The sequence below is a fragment of the Equus quagga genome, chromosome 3 (assembly GCF_021613505.1).
Source record: "Equus quagga isolate Etosha38 chromosome 3, UCLA_HA_Equagga_1.0, whole genome shotgun sequence".
In the NCBI taxonomy this organism is placed as follows: domain Eukaryota; kingdom Metazoa; phylum Chordata; class Mammalia; order Perissodactyla; family Equidae; genus Equus; species Equus quagga.
This window is the reverse complement of record NC_060269.1, coordinates 108,615,226-108,632,732: the sequence shown is the minus strand read 5'-3', so window position 1 is coordinate 108,632,732 and position 17,507 is coordinate 108,615,226.

Here is a 17,507-nt window from a genome sequence, read left to right as displayed (position 1 = left end):
GCTACAACTTTAATCAGGTTAACTTAAGCTCTCTCCTCAGTTTTCTCATATGTAAAATGAGAATAAAGATTGTATATCTGCCATGGATCACACTGTAAAACATCAGTGAGATAATTTAAATATTTTAGTACAGTATCTGACAACGCCCAAGTGCTTAATAAGTACCTTTTATTCCTAATCTCTAGTACATTTAAAATAATTTTGGACAAAACATTACAAAATTCAGGTAATTAGCAGGAAAAAAGTTCTGGTAAATAACAAAATTAAGACAAAAATAATAGATTGAAGTGTACCCAGAAGATGGTATTAGTTAAGATGGCACCAGCTGCAATGAGAGATGAACCTGAATTTTTCAATGGCTTAACATAATAGAATTTTATTTTCACTCACTTAAAATAAATACAATAGGTGGGGCAGAGGCTCTGCCCCATTCATTTATTCAGGGACTCAGACTGATGCAGATTTGGTATGTATATAATTTGTCTCCCAGGATTTTGCAGCTGGTGTTTTTGCCAAATGTTTTGCCACTGCATATCTTGGGTCTCCATCTTTCTAACCCCTGATACAAATTTTCTTTCCATCCACTGACTTCCTACTAAGCCATGACGTATCTTTTAGTTTTTTTTACTTTTATTTTTTTTTCGTTGGAGCTCCTACTCACTTCTAATGACAATTTGCAGATTAGTTATAATAACACAAGCTGCCTAAGAGATGAATGTCAAAATCTCAGGGGCTTAACACGTTGATGGTATAAAATTAACATCATTTGTGTAATATCTTCTTTAATTTCTTGATAAACTGTAAGTCAAGAAACATATATTAGTTCTAGCATTGTAAGTAATTAGTAACCAGCAGTATGACTTGAGTGAAGTTATTTCTCTTCTTCTGGTCTCAAATTTTATATACGCAAAATAAGGAGCACAGTCATGGAATAGATGCTCTCTAAGATTCCTTCGACTCTATAATTTGGTTAATTTATCATATCGGGATATTCACAACTATCATGGAAACCAATCATGGAAACAGGATAAGAAAAATGTGTGTCTTTAGGATCAACACTAAAGGATGAGCAGGCTGCAATAACTATAGCTTAACAAACTTCCTTCAGGACATTTGTGGTAGGCAGTCTCTAAAATGTCCCCAGTGATCCCACCTCTTGGTATCCACATCCTGTGTAATCTCCTCTAAGAGTGAGGCTAGACTTAGTGACTTTATCCTAAGAAATAGAATATGGAAAAAGTAAAGCGATATCACTTCTGAGATTAGGTTACCAAAAAAAAAAATGATTTCCATCTCTCTCTCTGACCCTATTTCTCTCAATCCTCCACTCTAAAGGAAGCAAGCTGCCATGTTTAAGAGCCCCAGCAGAGGCGCACATGACAAGGATCTGATACCTCCAGTCGACAGTCAACAGGGACCTGAGGTCTGCCAACAGGCGTGTGAGTGAGCCTGGAGTCTGATTCCACCTCACTGGAGCCTTGAAGTGACCTCAGCTCCAGTGAATAACATTGCACCCCCATGACATAGCCTGAGACAGAGGACCTGAGTGAGCCGGCTCAGATTCCCAACCCAGAGGAACCGTGAGATAACAAGTATGTGTTGTTTTAAGCCTCTATGTTTTGGGTTAATTTGTTACACAGCAATAGACAAATAACAAAATATCTGACTGGTAAATAACAAGGACATCATTCTTTCAAAAACAGGTATTCTGATGTAGAATAACTCACTTCTGGGAAAAGAAGCAGCAAAAACGTTTTACTTGGCTTTCTTCTTGTATTTTCCCTTTGGCGAGGCTCAGTTCCTGCCCTCAAAAAGCACTGGACTGCAAAATCAGGAATTTTCCTCTCTCTTATTTTGCCCTTTCAGTTCTGAGAATAGTTCAATGGTACCTGGCTGTCACTATGCCTCTCCATGATAATACATTTAATATTTCCTAACAGATTGTTTCCATTAACTTTTTAAAATACTTTTAGTAATATTCTTATTATATATATATATATATATAATTCATATTGATCACAGAAAATTTAGAAAACACAGATAGGTAAGAAAGAAAAATAAAAATCACCTGTAGTTGCAAAATCCAGAGATATATCATTAACGTTTTGATGCATATCCTTCAAACAGCTGTCTTATAGTTACTCAGGTACTCTGGTTTTAAACAATTTAGGAATAATAGCATATATATATGTATATATACATATATAGTACTTTCTATGTGCCAAGTATTTTTCTAAGCGCTTCATATGTATTAACTTATTTAATCTTCACACGGACCCTCTATTATTGCCGCTGTGTTACAGATACGTAAACTGAGGCCCAATACATGTACATTCACAGACATTGTTTCTCTCACTGAGCATAATGACCTAAATGGTACTAGATTGTAACTTCCTAACACATCATTAAGCATATCTCACTTGTTTACATTTTAACAAAAGCCTTCTAGTGACCCACTTTGTCACACTCAGAGGTTTGGGTAAACGATGAAAGAATAGTAAAAAGCCTGACAAACCTTCAATCCCTGCTTTTAAAACACACACACACACATTTCTTTCATCTCTGCATAAGGCCACTCCGGAGGCCAACACTTCTCAGAAGTTACCCTGGGGTCCAGCTGCTGGAGAAGAGCATAGATATATGTTAATGTCCCATGAGTGTTCAGGATGAAAGAGGCCATTCTGAGGTATATGGAGACTCCTTCCTCTTACACCTTAAGTTACATCTCCCTGCGCTTTCTGAGATCTGGAGAACACATGGGCATAATGTCCTTATTAAGTTCAGAGACAAATAGAGGAGCCAGAAGGTGATTTAAAACCTAGGACATGGCTTATTAGAAACTCTGGTATTCATTTCAACTGCCAGACTCAAGAATCAGTGGACTGTCAAATCAAGCTGCATTTTACAATAACAGCGACATCCCTGCACTGAGCGGAAGTTGACGAATACACTTACTATATCGTATTCCATACCTTGAGATTAAACGTTACATATATATGATGTATGTAACACTTTGTGATTATAATACCTTTGCCACCTTGATTCCTGGATAACACAAGAAAAAATTCACTGTTTTTTTTACCTATAAACATAAACAAATATATAGAATATATTGAATTAATCTCTGAAATATGCTACAGTAATTATATAAAGCATTACTATAGTGATTATATACTGTATACGTAAGTATATGTTACTACAGTTTGACCAGTATGGCTGTCCTTTCAAATTTAATCTTCATGAAAAAGAAGCTTGTCTGTCTTGTACACCACTTTATCTCCTAGAATAACTTTGTGCCATACACATATTATATGCATTCATTCATTTAATAAATACATATGACTACATACTGTTAACAAGGCAATGAGTTACAGAGAGGCTAAGTAACTTACTCAGGTTCACACAGTTAGCAAACATTGGTTTTAAATCAAGATTATTCCTAAAAGAATCCAACACAGCCACCACCATCGTGCGAGAAGGAAAAGGTCACAGTGACAGCTAGAGCTCTGGAACTCACACAAATCCCTAGGTCTACCCCAGGAATGTGCCCCTAGGAAACATTCTCAGTCACAGAATTTGAGTCGCTGTTGAGATCCACATCTCTATCTGCGTATGTTACAGACATTTTGGTCTACAGCGTAGATTGTGACTCCACAAAGAACAAACTTTGTCTTGTTCATATTTGTTACTATGGAGCTAGTATAGTGTCTTGTACACAGTAGAGACCTAGTAAAATTCTGACGAATTGAATCATAGGAGGGTGATATGTTAGTCACACACTGACTTGTAAAAATGAATGTCATTTTTATTGGACAAGGCAGAATATAAATATATACATATAAACTTATGTATATACATACAGACAGGTTGATCTAATCTACAACTAACATAGTATGACTCCAAATCAAACTAAAGGGCTATAAAATGATGTTGGTTTCTAACTTTTTATAGGGACATAAGAATTTAAAACTAAACCAGATTAACCAAAAGCAAAAGGAAGACTTGCTGTGGGTTAAAGTTGGCAGTGATAAGCATGAATCTCAACCTAGACACAGGGCTGAGTTGTAAAAGGCATCCAGAAAGGAAAATAGCAGGGGAAAAGTCAACCAAACAAAGTATAGGACAGGGGCTGGCCTGGTGGCGTAGTGGTTGAGTTTGCATGCTCCGCTTCAGCGGCTAGGGTTTCACAGGTTGGGATCCCGGGTGTGGACCTAGCACCACTTATCAAACCATGCTATGGTGGCATCCCACATAAAAAATAGAGGAAGATTGGCAAAGATGTTAGCTCAGTGACAATCTTCCTTAAGCAAAAAGAGGAAGATTGGTAACAGATGTTAGCTCAGGGCCAATCTTCCTCACACACACACAAAAAACAAAAAGAAAACATAGGATAGATAACAGGAACAGGCCTGGATAAGTGGTTAGCATTAATGTAAATACACATCAGCATCTCCTACTAGAGTTTCTTAATACCATTGATACTCGTGTGTGTGTACATATACGTGTGCCCATGCAGGGTTGTGTCCACACATATACATACTAACAGATGGATGAACAGAGAGGCTCACATTCAGTATTGGGGTTGTCTGGCCAAGGATAACAAGACCCCCCCATGCGGATCTGCATTCAGAAAGAGGGCTCCAATCTGGGAAGAAGACAGGCTACAGAAAAATTTTGTCAAAATAAGTGCTTCATTCCTAGAGCAAATGAGATATCAAGACACGTAGTCAAGCACAAAAGAGTAAAGTGGCTGCGCCAGCTATCCAAGTTGGTACAGAGCAAGAACTTTTTGAGTAAATCAAGGTGGAAATCATTGACTTAAACCGAAGAAAATAGGGCAGAGCCAGACTTGAAGCAAAATTAATGAAATGCTGAATTTTCCCACTTTTCTTTCTTTCTCTTTGAGTCTCTTTCTCATCTTTTTTCTCTTTTTTTTCTTACTTTCAATAGGAAAAGCAAATATCTTACAAATTAAGGTCATACCTGACAAAACCATAACATCATAACAACAGGCAAGTAAGGATGGGAGCAATAATCACCCCCAGACAACCAGGGGAACTATGGCTATTGTGCACAAAACCAAATGCTTATCTTTCAGGCATTCAAAGCAAAAGGGGACCACAATAGGATATATCATGCTCACTAGCTAATAAGGTAGAAAAACCAAATTATCAGGAAAGAGATATTTCCCTAGCTCTGAAAGCTGAGAAGAGACATTGCAGGGGTCTCCACTGGGACTTTTTTGAATCACACAGATAGCATGGTAATAAGGTCTTTCAGGAGGACAAAAAAAAAAGATATAAAGAAATTTGCATAAATAATGAATTCAGAGAAATGAGATAGAAAAAATCAGCAAGCAAGTGAAGATGAGACTTCTGAAAGACTAAAGGAGACAGGCAGAAATAAATAATCACAAAAGGTAAAGAAGCACAAAGAAGATCAAAGTGATAGAATCATTTTCACAATTGACCTGGACATGACAAAATACAGATGTTAAAATAATATAAAGTCCCATGGACCAATATCTGTCACTGTAAAATGTCTAGGTTTTCCCTAGGAATGGATTAATAATTTTCATATAGGTCTCTCTGGCAGAAATCATTATGGTTCAGAATTCTTGTTTTAATGTAGTGGCTACTGAATTAAAAATTTAAGCTATTTTATAAAAATTCATTATGTTATCTTGCTTTAAAAGATTGCACCAGGGGCCAGCCTGGTGGCGCAGTGGTTAAGTTCACCCGTTCCGCTTCTCGGCAGCCCGGGGATTGCTGGTTTGGATCCCGAGTGCGGACATGGCACCGGTTGGCAAAAGCCATGCTGTGGTAGGCATCCCACATATAAAGTAGAGGAAGATGAGCATGGATGTTAGCTCAGGGTCAGTCTTCCTCAGGAAAAAGAGGAGGATTGGCAGTAGTTAGCTCAGGGCTAATCTTCCTCAAAAAAAAAAAAAAAGATTACTCCATTGATACATGCTGTATTGGTTTATAGAGCTGATCTTCTGCTCATGTGCAGATGTAGAAAAAAGAACATAGGTTTTGGAATCAGTCAGGTTTAGATTTGAATTTACCTCTTCAACTTATTTGTTGTTTGACCTTAAGCAAGTTAGTCAGCCCTTGGGGTTTTTTATTTATAATATAAAGTAAATAACTCCTATATCTCTTGAGTTTTTTTGATTTTTTTTATTCTTCTTCTCAAAGCCCCCCAGTATATAGTTGTACATTCTAGTTGTAGGTCCTTCTGGTTGTGCTATGTGGGACGCTGCCTTAGCATGGCCTGATGAGCGGTGCTAGGTCCATGCCCAGGATCTGAACTGGCGAAACCCTGCATTGCCAAAGCAGAGTGGACAAGCTTAACCACTTGGTCATGGGGCTGGCCTTCTGAGTTGTTTTTATTAGCAAATGAGATCATGTATGTAAAGTCCCCAGCAAGTTTCTAGGTATTAGATAAATAATCCTCTGCTCTGTTCTGATGGGGTTGGGATTCCATATCTTAAATACGTAAATGAAATATATACATGCCAGGTAGGAAAAAAGAAACCTTCAAAGGAAAGAATTTCCTAAATACTTATACAATGAAAACAACCTTAAGAAGATAACCCTATGTTTATAAATTTTTTTTTAAAGATTTTATTTTTCCTTTTTCTCCCTAAAGCCCCCCAGTACATAGTTGTGCATTTTTAGTTGTAGGTCCTTCTAGTTGTGGCATGTGGGACACTGCCTCAGCACGGCTTGATGAGCAGCACCATGTCCACGCCCAGCATTCAACCCGGTGAAACCTTGGGCCGCTGAAGCAGAGCGCACGAATCTAACCACTCGGCCTCGGGGCCGGCCCCATGTTTATAGTTTTTAAACTGTTTCACATTCAACAGTTCATTCATTGACTATCTACTCAATATGAAAAGCATCATGCTGGGTAATATATGTAATAAAATAAATCGTACATGCTTCCCCAACACTCTAATGGAGTAAAGACATAAGTAACTAAATATTATTAGTCAAGTTCTGAGGAAAACGCATGAGACTGTGGAAGATAGAACAAATGGATAATTTCACAGTAGTTCCAGAAAAGGTGAGGAATAATCATGAAGGTTCCTGATCAGCTGTACATTCAACTATTCTGCATATTATTAAAGGTATACAACACTGTAGTGATTTTTACCTCCCAGGAAATAACATTTCCTCTCAAAAAGGTTTCAATGGTCACATTTTATCCTAAGAAATTCATAAGTACCAGGATTCTTAGTACAAAATAAGCAATATTTATACCCCTGCAAGTTTAACTTCGGTTTTCCCAAATCAAATTGAAGGTCTGGTCTCTCCTTTTCTAATAAATACAAATCAAATTTAGTCATTCTCTTATCCTTGCTCTACCACCTGAGACCCACCAGTTTTCATACAGTTTTTTTTTTTTATTTTCATTAAAACAAATCTCTGTAATACAGCAACCACACTAGTTTAGTTCTATAAAATTATTTGAAGGTTTTTCCTGATTTATTTTGTTACTTGGAAGATATTTCAATATTATGGTTTATCTCAAGGCACTAGCAACAATTTTTCTCATAATTCTTTAAGGAAGTTTTTTTAAAGTTCAAAAAAATGTTTCTCATGATATTTGTAATAACTTCCTGGCATAGAACACTCCAGTGCACCAAGGTGGGCTACAGAAAAGTCATTCCACCAGCTCACTTACCATAAGCTTACCAGGGTTCCCAAGAGTTGCATGAGGCTGGAGTTCTGTGGTTAGTTCAAAGGTTGGTTGGCCTATTGCAGAATTATTCTTGAAGTTTTAAGTGTCGAAATGGAAATAACAGCACATTCTAGGTTAGGCCACACAAACCTATTTCGCTAAGGGAATGGAAAACTAATTCTAATGGAAAATCAGAATGATCTTTTTAGCCATCCATATGCTCAGCAAATATTTATTGAACACTGCTATATGCCAGGCCCTGTTTTACTTGCTGGGGAAATATCAATGAGCAAAACAGATAAAAGTCCTCATCCTCCAAGAGCCTACATTCTGACGGGTAGGCAGTTATAAACTAGGGCCAACTTATCCATTAGGCACAGAGCCTGAGGCCCACAATACTTCTAGGGGCCCACAAAATGTTTTAATTTCTTTTAAAACCAGAAGAAAAAATATCAATATTATAATAATACATCCATCCTGGATTATATTTTTCTTTATACCAATGCAGCCATAAAATATAATTTTAAATAGTTTTTTTATGGAGGAAAGTGCCATGAGACCACGGAAGTCATATTACAGACCTGTAATAAACACAATGAATAAGTAAATTACGCAGTATATTAGAAGGTGAGAAGCTCTGTGGAGGGAAAAAAAAAAAAAGAAAGTGTGATAGAGTGTGGGATAAGGTTGTTTGTAATTTTCAGTAGAGTGTTGGAGAAAGCATCATTGAGAAGCAACACTTGTGCGTAGACTGGAAGGAGGTTAGGTGAAGAGCCATGCAGATCTCTAGGTGAAGAGTATTCTAGGTGCAAAGATCAGCTGATGCAAAGCCCTGAGATAGATCTGTGCCTGGCATGTGAAGGAGCAACAAAGAGGCTATCATGGGTGCAGCAAAGTGCTCTCTGGGGAAAGAAGCTGAAGATCAGGCCATGAAGGAGTCAGGAGTCAGACTGTATAGTGCTTTGCAAGCCACCTCATGTTTACACTGAGTGATATTGGGAGCAACTGGAGAGTTTGGGGCAGGGTGACTGTTATGAGTTGAATTGTGCACCCCCAAAAGTTATGTTGATGTCCTACTTCCTGGTATCTGTAAGAATGACCTTATTCAGAAATAAGGTCTCTGTGGATATCAAGTTAAGATGAGGTCATTAGGGTGGGCCCTAATCCACTATGACCAGTGTCCTTGTAAGAAAAGGAAAACACCATGTGAAGACAGATACACAGGGAGAACAGCACGTCATGACAGAGGCTGAATTTGGAGTGATGCAGCTGCAAATGGAGGAATGCCAAGGATGGACGGCCACCGTGAGAGGCCAGGAAGAGGCAAGAAAGGAGTCTATCAGGTCTCAAAGGGAGCATGACTCTGCTGACATCTTGATTTCCCACTTCTAGGAGAACTGTGAAACAACAGATTTCTGTTGTTTTAAGCCACCCAGTTTGTGATATTTTGTTACAGTAGCTCTAGGAAACTAATACAGCTGCTTTGTGCTTAGAGTATCTCTCTGGCTGAGTGTAGAGAATGAACCACAGTGAGGGAGAGGGTGGGAGCTAGGAGGCTTTTTCTTTTAGGTCAAGTGTCCGGGAAAGCAGATTCTAAGACAGAGAATTGCTAATAGGAGGTTTATCCAGGAGTGCTCTCAGGAACAATACAGAGTCGGCGTGGGGAGGAAGGGGGATGAAGAACTGAGAATAGAGCAGAGGGAAAAATGGAACTGCAGCAGAGGCCTCAGACAATCCAATGGGGGCTCACTGAACCTGGGATGGTCCTTCGGAGTCACCTTGAAGCAGGAAACAAGCCTACTGTAGGTACCCCTGTGAAGGACAGGTACTGCATGTGGGCTGACTCCCAGGGAGGGAACATAATCTTGAGTAAGATATCTCCCTTCAGCGGCGGGGGGGAAATATCTGAGGAATTCATATGTGAGCAGCCTACATTCCTCAAGCTGTGGAAATGAATACTTTGGTCCTGGGGAGAAAGAATATGCAGGGTGCTTCACGGCATCCCTGAAAGAAGAAATTTTATTTATAGAGGAGAAATTCAAACAGCACAGGAAAACACGAGAACTATGGTATAGCACAGGGACTTCTGTGTGTGTAAATGGTGTACTTGTGTGTTTGCACCCTAGCAAGTATCTTCCATTTGGATAGCACTCTAAATTTGTAATATAGTTACTTTGGTGGCCAGAATAAACTTGAAATGTAGGTAGGACAGATAGTTTGGTATGCCAATTTTGCTGATAGGGAAAATAAAGTCTAGAAATATCAAGTGACTTGCCCAACACAGTGAGTTAGTGGTAAGGACAAGACTGAAAACATCGTCTTCTGCATCCATGTCCTGAGCTCTTTGCACTGTGACATATGGCCTAAGTATTGCTTCAATTATGTGGCAGTGACTGGCTCCACAATTCTGTATATTCTTTTATACTTCATTATTTCAGAACTACCACGAGAGTGTGTGGTAAGAACTACCTAGCTGTTTATCAAACTCACATGAATTTCTTCCTGGACCCAAGGCTAGACTACATTTGTCAACCTCCTTTACAGTTAGGTGTAGTCAGATGACTGAGTTCTTGTGAATGGAATCTGAGTGGAAGTGATAAGGATCACGCAGGCCCATAAATAAAATGCTAAGAAATCATCCCTCTCCTCTGTTCCCCCTGGGCTGCCCAGTGCAGCCTTGAAAGCCATGTGTTAAAGATGGAGGAATCTCCCTTCGCCTGGATCTCTGAATGTCTGAAAGGAACGAAGATACTGATATACCACCCCACGTCCAATTTAGAGTCCTGATCCCGGATTATCTTAACTGTTAGAGAATCAGAAACACAGTATACATACCTCCGTGTAAGATGTACAGAATAGATGTGGAATTTTACTTCATAACATTTCACATAAGTATAACTAATGTATCTTATTTAAATCTAATACTGAATATCTTAAGGTAAGACTACGATAAGTTGGCATGTATATGTTTAACCTTTTCACCACTTTGTGAGATAAATTGGGAGAAAATTATTGCTCTATTTTTCTCATTGTTAAATCCCTGAAAGACTGCTTGGAATAATATAAACAAACAAACAAACAAATAAAAGCAAGCTTCAGATTTACACCATTCTAACTTAAAAGCACACCAGAGAAGGAGGGAAAATTTCTCTATTCCTGTGCTCATATAAAAAAAAAATCACAGGGAGGGACTCTGAATAGCCTGAGTTATGTTACGTGGCCATCTCTAACAAATCACTAGCATAGAGCTGGTTACAATATTTGATTTGGTCTGGATCATTTGCCTTCCCTATGTGGGCTGGATACCACAACGAGTTGATCAGCGCCAATATATAAAGTGAAGAGGAAAAGGGCACCCAAGGAAGAAGCACGCTATTTCCAGAAATGGAATTGAGAAATGAGCAGACAAAACCCACTGATAACTACTACAAAGTTGTGCTGGCTTCATAAAACAGGAGAATGTACTATAACACCACAAGGGCTGTTTTCCAGAGACTAAGTACAGAAATGTAGCTGGATCTCAGGAAAGAAATAGAACCAGGGTCCAGAAAGCCATCCAGAACCTCTCTCTGCATTTCATCTAGGCTCCTCTCTGTGCAGGTGTTTTATCATTCTTTCTGCAGATTAGCATTCTGTTCACTTCAGCTGGGCGGCTAAAAGCAAGTTCAACTGATGATAGAATAGCCCACTTCTCCCCAAAAGGGTAAACCACCTCTGATTCTTGAATGAACATGGCAGGGAAAAGAAGGCCACACCACAGCTTGGTAGTTTACATGGTCTATTCAGAGTAAGGAACAATGACTCTCTCAACCCCCATTCCAATTTCCATGGGAAGAAGTCTTGATTAGCCTGCTAATAAAGCAACCGCCTCCTCCCCTCCCTGATCCAATGAACCGCAGCCAAGGAGGAAGTTTCTTGTTGTAAAAACTTGCTTTTAGGATCTCCACCAATGTAGGCAGAGGGTTAGTAAGATAAACTTGTCTAAATGGTGTTCTCTTCTGAACGTTCAGCCTTGAGAAAGTGACTGTACTGTCTGAATCTTAGTATCACTATTAATAAAGTGGGAAGAATATCTATGTTGGTTTCTTGGGAGGATTAGGCCGAGTCCATAGAAGGCGATGCTCATTACTTTAAAGAAGTTGTCGTCTAAAATTAATCCACAGAAAAAATTAGTCATACTTACTTATTTTGAACAAAAAATATTGTCTCCTGGCTTGATAACTAGTTAGAATATTTCCAAGCTCAATTCCAGTTCTTTAACACCAGTGATATTTTTTCCAGTTGATTCTAAACCATTAGCCAAAAAAAGAAAATCAAATGTACTTTAAAAGCAAGAGATTTGCTAATATCTTAAGACTACTCCAAAGCGTGCCATAGTACGAAATGATTTCCAAAGGGTTTGATTTGTTTTGACCAATGGCAGCCTCCATTGTCAGCCTCAAGGTGACTAATTTGGATTTGATAGCTCTCACTTAGATGTATAGCTTCTATTAACATAAAATCTTAATAGAATGATAGATATATTAATATTAATCAGACATAGTTTAACAGATATCTCATGCATTTTATAGTATGTTATATAACAGTTGCCTAATATATAATATATATTATATAACACTTGAATGAATTATTTCATTCACCAAACATTTATTGATTATCTACTATGTGCCTGAACACTGTATTTCCAAGTAGGCAATAATCATTCTTTTTCCTACCTCTCTTCATGTTGCTTTTATAAGAAAAGAAGTGAGGTGTGTGATTGAAGCAGATACCAGAAATGAGAAAATCATCTAGCTGGGAGTACTACAAAAATAATGTGACCAACATTCCCAGAGGAATAATGCAACATGCCTTCTATGAGCTTAGCTTTCAGGAAAGTCCAGTAGGCATTCTTAAGGGGACCCTAATTTCCTAGATATCACTATAACACAGATTGCATGTTAGCACTATGACAATGTGTCCATATAGAATTTTCCTCTTGTGTATATCTTATTTGGGAGTTTAGATATAGATGCAAAGTAAAAGGGAATGTCTGATGAAGGCTAGAAGTATTTTTTAAATCTGATTGCATTCTTCCAGAAAATATTGCACTAAGTCAGGTTAGATGGAACCATATAGCAGAAAATGTGGCCATGAAGAGTTGTTGAGCCTTTTCCACCATCGGGGATGCGTTAAGACCTTTGCATAATATAGTCTGAAAAATCTTGGGGAAGGATTCTGATTAGCCAAGCTTGAGTCAACTGCCTTTGCCTGGACCAATCAACCTTGGCCAAGGGAGAGGGCCAAACAGTATGCACTAAGCCACCTCAAACATACACAGAATCATTCTCAGAGAAAGGGGAGTAATTATGAGTCAGATATCTACTAGTGTATCTAGTATAGTCTTAAAGGAACAGGGCTGAGGAGGAGAACACAGCAGAGTAGCAATATTTTACAAAGGGACAAAGTCCATTTCCTTCCTTTCTAGGCCATGACCAACATTATTGAATACAGACATCTGTCACTGAACCACGGAGATATGTTCTGAGAAATGCGTCATTAGGCAATTTCATTGTTGTGTGGACATGATAGAGTACATTTACACAAACCTAGATGGTATAGCGTACTACACTCCTAGGCCACATGGTGCTAATCTTATAGGACCACCGTCATACATGCAATCCATTGTTGACCAAAACCTCCTTATGCAGTGCATGACTTTATCTCTCGTTGACCATGATATTTTCATTTGTAAAGTATAAGGGCATTTTCCTTTATAAAAGCGAGCCCTTAAGAAAACACTGTTGAGTTTCTGAATATTTTTATATTTCTAGAGTCTAGAATTTAGACATTGATGTGATGCTTTTAAGGCAACTATGTTTGTATGAGTGCTGAGCGTTTCTGCAAGAGCCAGTGTTCCATCTCTAACATTTATAGTAAGTGGCTGAAAGTATTTGGTGTTGAACCTAATTTGGAGTTATGAAAGGTAATTTAACTTTGGGGTTTAAGACAAGGTAGCTTGGAAAGTTACAGAAAAAACAACAAAAGCTTGTTCTTCCTTTCAGTCACCCAGAACTGGTATGTACATATGCAAATACTAAAGAAATCATCATAGAGGGTTTTAAGGAGACTTCCACTGGGAAGAAAAAAGCCAGGATGTGGAAAGAGTTAACAACTTAATTAGTTTTAAAAAATAGCTAGATCTAGATTTATCTTATATAGATCTGTAGATAAGCTTCCAGGTCATTAAGAATGTAGAATACACAGATTCTCTTTTGGATTGAAAAAGAATAAAGGTGAATTGCTTGAAGCAAGAAGAGAATAGACAATATCAAATTAGCAGGGCAACATCATCCAAGTAAGATTTTACAATCTTCTAAAATGGTCCTTTGATGAATATTCCAGGGAACAGAGAGTATCACTTGGTTCTTCTTAGAATTATTCTATAGGGCAGTCAAATATGTTCTGATAGTCCATGTAATCTATACTTAGGTCATTATTCTAATGAACTCAAGACTCCTTAGAATTCTAATTATATCATGGCATACTGGAATCTGAGTGCCTTTCTTCGCTGTCTGTTTTGCAGATATGATTTAACCCTTATTACTTTGATTTATCAGTGTTTCTAGGCCCAGGAGCCTTTAAGATAGTAACTGCTGATAGTTGATTGAGTATTAGAGAATATTTTTCCTGATGATAAAAGCTCAGTAATTTGAAATCTTATGAAAGTTTACGTCTGGTTGAAGTAGAAAGTCATTTCATATGAAGGTGGTATTGTCTAGTGCCTGCATTAGCCCATCATTTGGTTACTGAAAACCTAAGGTAGGCAAAGCTCAGCTCAGGGTGGGGTACAGTGTTAAGTTATAGGCTAAGGAAGAGCTAAATCATGGAAGAACCCTGATATTTAGTTGCACACATGACTGTCTGGAATAGTCAATGTTTCCCATTAGCCTTGTAGCTCAGTGTTACCATCTCACCATTTCTGAGAATGAAATGAAAGGGGAAATGGTACGTGCCACTTTAGGAAAATGTCCACGGGTGTGAGTATACCTTTCTCTTCCTCCTTTTCCTCTTTGCTCCTGCAATGTAGCCATGATTGCTAGAACTGGGATTGAGAATAAAGGCCAACGGTAGCTGAGCAAGGAGCTAAAGAAAGTATCTGTTACACTTTAGGACGCTTCGGAGGGCCATAACAACCCTGGATCACCAACTGCTAGACTTTCACTTGAAAAAGAAACAAACTTCTATCTTGGTTAAGTTGATCTTATTTTGTGTTCTGTTGCTTGCAGCCAAAATGAATCCCAGTTAATATAGAATGTATGCATCATTTTTAAAAATATATTTTGCTTTAAGCAACTTTTTCTCCACTAATTGAATAACTACCAATTCCAATCATATGAGAAGACTTTTATTGAGTATGAAAAAAAATCACTTTGAATATATATATATCTTACACACTCACTCCCTTTATATAACAATTATGACTGAGATGCCTATCACTGTACAAAATCCTTGTCCATATCTCTGTTTATTTCTATAGAAGTGATATCTGTAAGTAGAAACATTGGATTAATGACATATATGTTCTATAAATCTGTTGATACATATTGTCAACTTTTTTTCCAGAAAAATTGGGTCAATGTACATCACTAGCATAGGGGCATGCCTGTCTCAACATAATTTTGTTAGAGTTTAGTAGTAGGGCACCGTTACTTTTCAGCTAATTTCATGGCGGAAACATGAAACATGGTGGATCTGATAATTGTATTTTTTTTTTTTTTGATGAAGATCAGCCCAGAGCTAACATCTGCTGCCAATCCTCCTCTTTTTGCTGAGGAAGACTGGCCCTGAGCTAATTCTGTGCCCATCTTCCTCCACTTTTTATGTGGGATGCCCACCACAGCATGGCTTCCCAAGCAGTGCCGTGTCCACACCTGGGATCTGAAGTGGAACCCTGGGCCACTGAAGCCGAACGTGTGCACCTAGCTGCTGCGCCATCAGGCCGGCCCCTGTATATATTTTTATGTATTGGATTTGTAAATGCAGAGTATATTTTCTTATATTTATTGGCCATTTACATGTATTCTGTGAAGAGATTATCCATGTTCTTTTCCTAACTTTAATACTGTTGGAGATCTTAGTGTATTTCTTATTAATCTGGAAAGAGTTCTTTGATTAGAAATTTTAATAGTTATTAAAATATCTTAATTTTGGTTATCCTATTTGATTGGATATTCAGCTTTTTTAATTTTGGGGGGTTCTTTTCCATTTGGTATATATTGATTTTTTTTTTCAATTTTAATGGAGCTGAAGCCAATAGTGCCATCTTTTTCAAAAATGACTCTAGCGTGGAGAGCTTCCGTGTATAGTAGCTTCTTTGCTCAAACATCATCTGTGATGCTATCTTGTCCCTGAGAAGAAGGGTTAAATCTCGTTGTATAGCAAAGAGGGCACAAGATTTACTTGATTTTATTTTTGTGGAAAGTTCACCTTAGAAAAATGTTGGCAAGAGTCATGGATTTCCTGGCAATGGAATGGGACGCTTTATGTCTTAAATCAAATATAGAAGACTATGGCCATCAGATTAAAAATGATTTGAAAGCATGAAGTTTGAGCCTAAAATACAGGTAGCTACTGTAAAAATTGTTCCCTTGACATTTGATTAAACTGTATAAACAATTAACCTCTTCTCTTCCTTTCCTTGCTTTTCTTCAACCATCAGTTATTTTTACTCACTGTTTTTCCTTTTGGATTCTTTCTCCCTCATTATTCTCTTTGTAATTTCGTTTACTTGTGGTCAACTCCTCTTCAGTGAATATATTCAATTACTTATTTAACTTAATGGGCTTGCTTTTCAGTTAATATGTTTCATACTTAAGCACTTATTTAACTTAATATGCTTAGTTTTCAGTTAATATGTTTTTTTAATATATTAATTCGATTTTGAAATCTCATTCCTTTCCCATATCCTTCCAGACCTGTCAAGTTGTGATAAGGTTTTTTCTAAAAATTGGTCTATAGGCACTGTTTATTTATATGTCTGCTGCTCCTGCTAATGACATTTAATATCTATACAGCAACTTTCATTGTGTATTCTATTACTTTATTACTTTTCTACATATATTCATTTGAGAGACAAATTGAGTAGTTTCCATTTTGCCTCCTTTACAAATAAGAGCCTCTTGTCACAATTGGCTAGAGTCTACTCTTTTCAAAATTATTTAAGTAACAAGTGACTCCAGATAGTTTATATTTTCTTTAAGTACTCAGGGGAATTCACAGATGCCCTATATTAGGCAAATTCAAGTAGCCTAACTTGAGCCTCTGAACATCTAGTTGGTCAGAATTCAGCAATATCCTTAAATCCTCCTCTCGTTTTTTTAAAAAAGGAATTACACTGTGTAAAGTACCATGGATACAGAGTAATCTTGGGTTATACAGATGATTAAAATTTGGAATTTGCCTTCAAGGAAGATTCTATAATCTGAGGAGGCGGATAGACAAGCAACTAATTATTTTAAAAGAAAAAGAAAAAAGCAGAATGAAATAGGTGTTATTGTGGAGAAACCATCAAAGTGCTATGGGAATATAATGGAAGTGGTGATTATTCTGATTGAGTTCGGTGAGAAAAAGCTTGTTGGAGCACTTGACACTGAAATTGAACTTTGAAGAATGAATGAGATTTTGATAGTCACTTACAATGGGTATGGTCTTTTAATTCTAATGAGAGTTTAAATTCTTCAGATGTCCTGGGGTTGATGTTACCTCCCTAAGAGCTCTGGAAGGGCATTCGATCATTCTGAATATATACATTCAAATACTATTTGGATGTAACGCGTTTG